Source organism: Euprymna scolopes, chromosome 22, assembly GCF_053919585.1.
Source record: "Euprymna scolopes isolate OS-2025 chromosome 22, ASM5391958v1, whole genome shotgun sequence".
NCBI lineage: Eukaryota > Metazoa > Mollusca > Cephalopoda > Sepiida > Sepiolidae > Euprymna > Euprymna scolopes.
Genome location: NC_136503.1, coordinates 93,995,000 through 94,001,158, shown reverse-complemented (window position 1 = coordinate 94,001,158; position 6,159 = coordinate 93,995,000). Strand labels below are relative to the sequence as shown.

The 6,159-nt window shown below is 37.1% G+C and overlaps 1 pseudogene; it reads right to left on the bottom strand.

Annotated features, from left to right (window-relative positions):
* Positions 1–586: 586 nt before the first annotated feature.
* LOC145244248 (5S ribosomal RNA) lies at positions 587–705 on the bottom strand (annotated as a pseudogene).
* Positions 706–6,159: the final 5,454 nt, after the last annotated feature.

Sequence of the window (6,159 nt, the reverse complement as noted above, 5' to 3'; positions counted from 1 at the left end):
AACCTCGGCAATTTCCTTCAAAGTTGTAAGGAGCTTTCATAACAAAACAAGAAAGGTCTTTGTAATTTGCGTCCGTTTGACCTGCGCGTTTTAAGAGATGAGAATGTTACTTAAACGTTATACGTGACGGACAGATTTACCTACACTTGTATTTTCTTGAGATGTAAAAATCTAACTGTAACTGCGTCACTCTCTGGCCTTTTGGTCAAGATCAAAGTGTAGTATCTGTTCCGGCAGATACTGCACTTAAGATAATTTGTACCAGTCAATGGAGGGGAAACTATCTATACTGGGACAATTATTATTTTTGGTAACCAGAGTGACCCCTTTTAGGGGAGCTGGTTTTTACCTCACATTAAAAACGGCCTTGTGCCTAATTTGCTCAGTGGGGGAGCAAATAAACACCATCTAACTGTAACTGCGTCAGCACTAACCCTATTCGGGTTAAACCGGCTTCCCCCGAAGAAGGAAGTTTCATGGGAGTATGAAATTCACAAGCGGTCCCCAGTCGCGTGTATATCTCCGTTAGGGGAGATGACGACGTTAGGTTTTTGCAATTTTTTGCAGGAAGGTGTCGACGTCCTCCTGCATACAGCACCTGGTATTTCCAAATTGGTCACCCATTTTAGTAATGACCAGGCTCAACGTTGCTTAACTTCGGTGATCTGACGGGAACCGGTGTGTCACCGTGATGATGCCGTATTTCTTGAGATGTGTGGACGTGTGTAAAAGTGTTATTCGAAACTTAGACCTGACAGACTAGCGGAAATATCGCTTCAAATTTAAAACCAGGTAAAACGAGATTAAAAGTCTTAGCGTGACGAATCGACAGACTGACAGGTGGATGGAGAAAAGAAAAGAGAGAAATAAAAATAAGAGTAAAAGAAGAACAAAAAGAAAACAGACACTTGTGCCCCCACGACGTAGACACCCTCGACAAACCCAACAGGCAGCTAAATCCCGCCCCCACACAGTAGAGATCCCTAGATATAAAAGATCTTTCTACTCCAGTATTTTTCCCCCAGAATCGCTAGACTCTGGAATTCCATTCCAGGTCCCTGCTTTTCTGACTGTACTGACATGCAGAAGTTCAAGTGTAACGTGAACCGATATCTTGCTGCCCAAATCCCAACATAGTGCCCCAGTAGTTGTTGCCCCTGATAGTAGCCCCCTACACCAAAGTGGCAATGTGCCTTGTTTGGGGTGAAAATGTAAAAAAAAAGGAGAAGAAAAAAGAGAGCAAAGAGAAGTAAAAATAGGAAAAAAAAAAAAAAAGAAAAACCAGAAAAATAAAATGATGAAGAAAAACAAGAAGAAGGGGAATAAGAACGAGAGAAAAATGATACAAGATGAACAAACACTTGCTGCTCAACTCCCTACGTAGTACCTCTGCAAATTACGTCCCAGATAGTAGCCCCTACATTAAAGTAGCACCTGCCTTTTTTGGGTTGAAAATACAATAATAATAATAATAAAAATTAATATGACTTTCAATTTGATTTCCGTGAGCGACTGTATAATGGCTTAGACAAAGGATCAGCAACCTACAGTCCGCGGGACAAACCAGGCTCGCAAAGGCATTTTAACTGGCTCGTGGCTTTAATTACTAATGACTCTATTTTTAATTTTTTTTTGGGGGGGGGTTGAAAATACAATAATAATAATAAAAAAAATTAATATGACTTTCAATTTGATTTCCGTGAGCGACTGTATAATGGCTTAGACAAAGGATCAGCAACCTACAGTCCGCGGGACAAACCAGGCTCGCAAAGGCATTTTAACTGGCTCGTGGCTTTAATTACTAATGACTCTATTTTTAATTTTTTTTGGGGGGGTGGGTGAAAATACAATAATAATAATAAAAAAAATTAATATGACTTTCAATTTGATTTCCGTGAGCGACTGTATAATGACTTAGACAAAGGATCAGCAACCTACAGTCCGCGGGACAAACCAGGCTCGCAAAGGCATTTTAACTGGCTCGTGGCTTTAATTACTAATGACTCTATTTTTAATTTTTTTTTTGGGGGGGGTGAAAATACAATAATAATAATAATAAAAAAAATTAATATGACTTTCAATTTGATTTCCGTGAGCGACTGTATAATGACTTAGACAAAGGATCAGCAACCTACAGTCCGCGGGACAAACCAGGCTCGCAAAGGCATTTTAACTGGCTCGTGGCTTTAATTACTAATGACTCTATTTTTAACATGTTAAACAATGCTTTCTAATGCAACAAAAAGCCTTCTCTTATTTTTTTCTGATCCACCCAACCGAATTTGTAAAACAAAAACACGATCAAAACCCATTCATCTCCATTTTTTTTTTTTTTTTTTACACAGTGATCACCACTTATCAAGGCCCGGAAGCCACTCAGGGATAAGGGTTATTGAAAACAACAAATGAACATAAAACAAAAACTGCGAACGTTGCCCGGGATAAAATGTAACCTATTGCTACTAATACTAATTTTTATTATTGAATTTTCAAAACATGGCACAGTGTCACTTTGATGTCGAGGCTTCTATCTATTCCAAAGTGTAGCATTCTGTCATCTGTGTAGAAATGGGATTTTTCAATTCTCATAAATGTATAAATGTTGCTGCATGTATCGATCGATGTATCAGTCTCGAAAGACAAAGGATAAGCCCCTGTAGGGGCAGTTACGCATGTAATTCTGAGGCAAGGTTCGCGCAATCCCTAACCACACCTCCCCTGAATCGACACTGTTTGGGTCGGGTAGCAAGAAGACCAGGACGACTAGAAACAATGCCGAGATAAGCAGAGAGCACATACAGCACCTGAAAGTCCCAAATGGTCACCCATTTAGTACTGACCAGGCTCACCGTTGCTTAACTTCGGTGATCCAGCGGAAACCGGTGTGTCAACGTTATTATGCCGCATGTGTACGTATTTTTCCGTAACAATTTCAAACATACACGTCATAAATTCATCCTTTTATTTCCGTTGTTTTTGTTTTTTTTTTTTGTTTTTTTTTCACTTTGAAGTATTTCGATGATGATGATGATGATGATGATGATGATGATGATGATGATGATGATGAAGAAGAAGAAGAAGAAGTATTTCGACCTTGAAAAACAATTGTTTACTTTTAGATTTTTTTCTCATTTCTCAATATTAATTTTCCTTATGGTTTTAAGCATGGGTCTGTGTATGTAATTGTCTTTATTTTTTCATTAATGATTTTCGTCCGGATCGTAATCCGTAATAAAAATCGATCCAGCCTGCAGGGTCGAATAAGTTGCCTAAACCTATTAACCCTGCGTTAGTCGCATAGGGGTTCCAAACATGATTAATCCCTTGGGATGTTCATACATTCCAATTAAAAAAATATTTGTATTGTTATCATTCCGCTGTTCCAGGTTAATTCACTTGTAGCTTGGCCATATTAATATGATACAGCGCAATAAAATAAGTGTAAAAATTAAGGGAAAACTTTTAAAACCTTAGATTAAGATCATATTTATTGACAAATATCCACAGGATACACCAATTTGTGTTCTTGTTTAATATCCATGATAGACACAAAATTGAAATAGCAAGAAACATGAATATGTGTTCTCAAATGTAAACACAAAATGTTTCCACAAATTGAAATAGCAAGAAACATGAATATGTGTTCTCAAATGTAAACACAAAATGTTTCCACAAATTGAAATAGCAAGAAACATGAATATGTGTTCTCAAGTTAAAACACAAAATGTGTCCATGAATTGAAATAGCAAGAAAAATAAATGTGTTCTCAAATGCAAACACAAAATGTTTCCATAAATTGAAATAGCAAGAAACATGAATATGTGTTCTCAAATGAAAACACAAAATGTGTCCATGAATTGAAATAGCAAGAAAATGAATATGTGTTCTCAAATGCAAACACAAAATGTTTCCATGAATTGAAATAGCAAGAAAATGAATAGGTGTTCTCAAATTCAAACAAAATGTTTCCATGAATTGAAATAGCAAGAAAAAAGAATTTGTTCTCAGATGCAAACACCGAAATGTTTCCATAAATTGAAATAGCAAGCAAATGAATGCGTTCTCAAATGAAAACACAACATGTGTCCATGAATTGAAATAGCAAGAAAATGAATATGTGTTCTCAAATTCAAACAAAAAATGTTTCCATGAATTGAAATAGCAAGAAAATGAATGTGTGTTCTCAAATTCAAACACAAAATGTTTCCATAAATTGAAATAGCAAGAAAAATGAATATGTGTTCTGAAATACAAACACAAAATGTTTCCATGAATTGAAATAACAAGAAAAATGAATATATGTTTGCAAATGCCAACGCAAAATGTTTCCATAAACTGAAATAGCAAGAAAAATGAATATGTGTTCCTTTACCTTTCAAGTGTGTTATAACCTCACTGAACCAGAAAAATACTATGAGGGAGGAAAACAAATAAGTTTTCAACTAGTAATTACGAGCATTTGAGTAAAAAAATTTAAGAAAACAGACTAACGCAAGATTAAAATAGAAGAAAAACGTAAATTTTAAATGTGATTTTCGATTTGATTTCTGTTACCGACTGAATAACTTTGTAGAACGCGGTCTAACCAGATTTTGGCCGGCATTTGAATAATTAAACATCGCTTCCGGTGTAATGGAAGTGTCTAAAGTATTTTTTCTCGGGGGAAACGTTATTGATCGATCGGCAGCCATATTATCACAAGTGTTGCCCGCGGCAAATAGCAAGAAGTTTCTCCTGCAGCAACGGCACCCTCTTCGAATCTTCGCTACTTAATATGGACACCCTCCAGTAAAATATTATGGAAAAATTCAATCAGTCTAGAACCGAAAACATCCGAAATCATGGGTCTTCAAAAGATGAAGAACATTTTTATGGTAACTATTCAAACATTGCTTTTCTGTGTTATAGGCCTACCCATTGTGTCAGTAAGGTCCATAGTTTAATTCGTTTAAAAATATTTTAATCTACAATATAAACTTCACCTGTCTGCTTAAATGTATGTATGTATGTTTGTATGTCTGCCTAAAACTTTCGACAGAGGCGACGGATTTTCACGTGATTGGTATCATATTGGAGCTTGACACTTTGGACGACAAATATCGAAGAATTGACCAAAAACATTAATTCCTTAACCCTCAACTGGGCAGTATTCTACAGGGAGGGTCGATTTTTCCACTGACATATTTTGCAAGTCATTCAACCCTCGCGTTCACGACGCCCGTTAAAAGGCGTTATTTCGACAGTTCATTACGTCACAACCACGGTAGGAACATCGATAAGACTTTTTGCTCTTCTGCGGTACGGGTTCGAGCCTGCTTAATACTCCTATTTTTTTTTTTTGCGCTCGCAATTTTCCTCTTTTTTTTTTTTTTTTTTTTTTTTTTTTCAACCAACACCTTTACACGCACCTCAACTTTCTTTTCCGTCTTCGCGTCACGGGTTCGAGCCTGCCTGCCTACAGCAAGTTTTTTTTTTTTTTTGCTCAACACACATCTCCAAACACCTGGGCAACGCGGGGCAACGCGGGGCAAAGCTGGGCAACGTCGGGCACCCAGGCTAATTTTAAATATAATAGAAAATCATCCGTTGGACAAAATAATTGATACTGGTGTATTAATGCGTTTCTTTGTCGGAAAAATCACGTCAGTTGATGAATTTTATATATGTGTGTATTTCTTTTTTTCTTTTTTACTCGCGTTCACTCCCTAACAAGGCATATCGCCACTTGGACGTAACGCGCTTCTATTTCGGACCAAGCCTAGGAAAGATTAACAAGATGTTGATTTACATACATTTAAACTTCTGCATATCAGTAAAGTCAAGGAAGTAGGTAGCAGGAAGGGAATTCCAAAGTCTGGCTGTTCGAGGAAGAACTATTAGAATAGAAACTTTCTGGTATTTAGGGACCTCAACAGTAAAGGGGTGAGATTTTGTTGCTAAGCGGGTTTGTCGAAGATATGTACGTCGAGGGAGCACAAGTGCAACAAGTTCATCAGAGCACATTCCATTAAAATATTTGTAAAAAAGGCACAAAGATGAACCAATGCGGCGATGGGACAGGGGTTGGAGTTTAGTTGACAAAGTGATGCCTATTAGATTGGAAACTCTTTTTTGGAACCTATATAAGAAGGAGAAACTTGTGGTAGATGGACCGGCCCA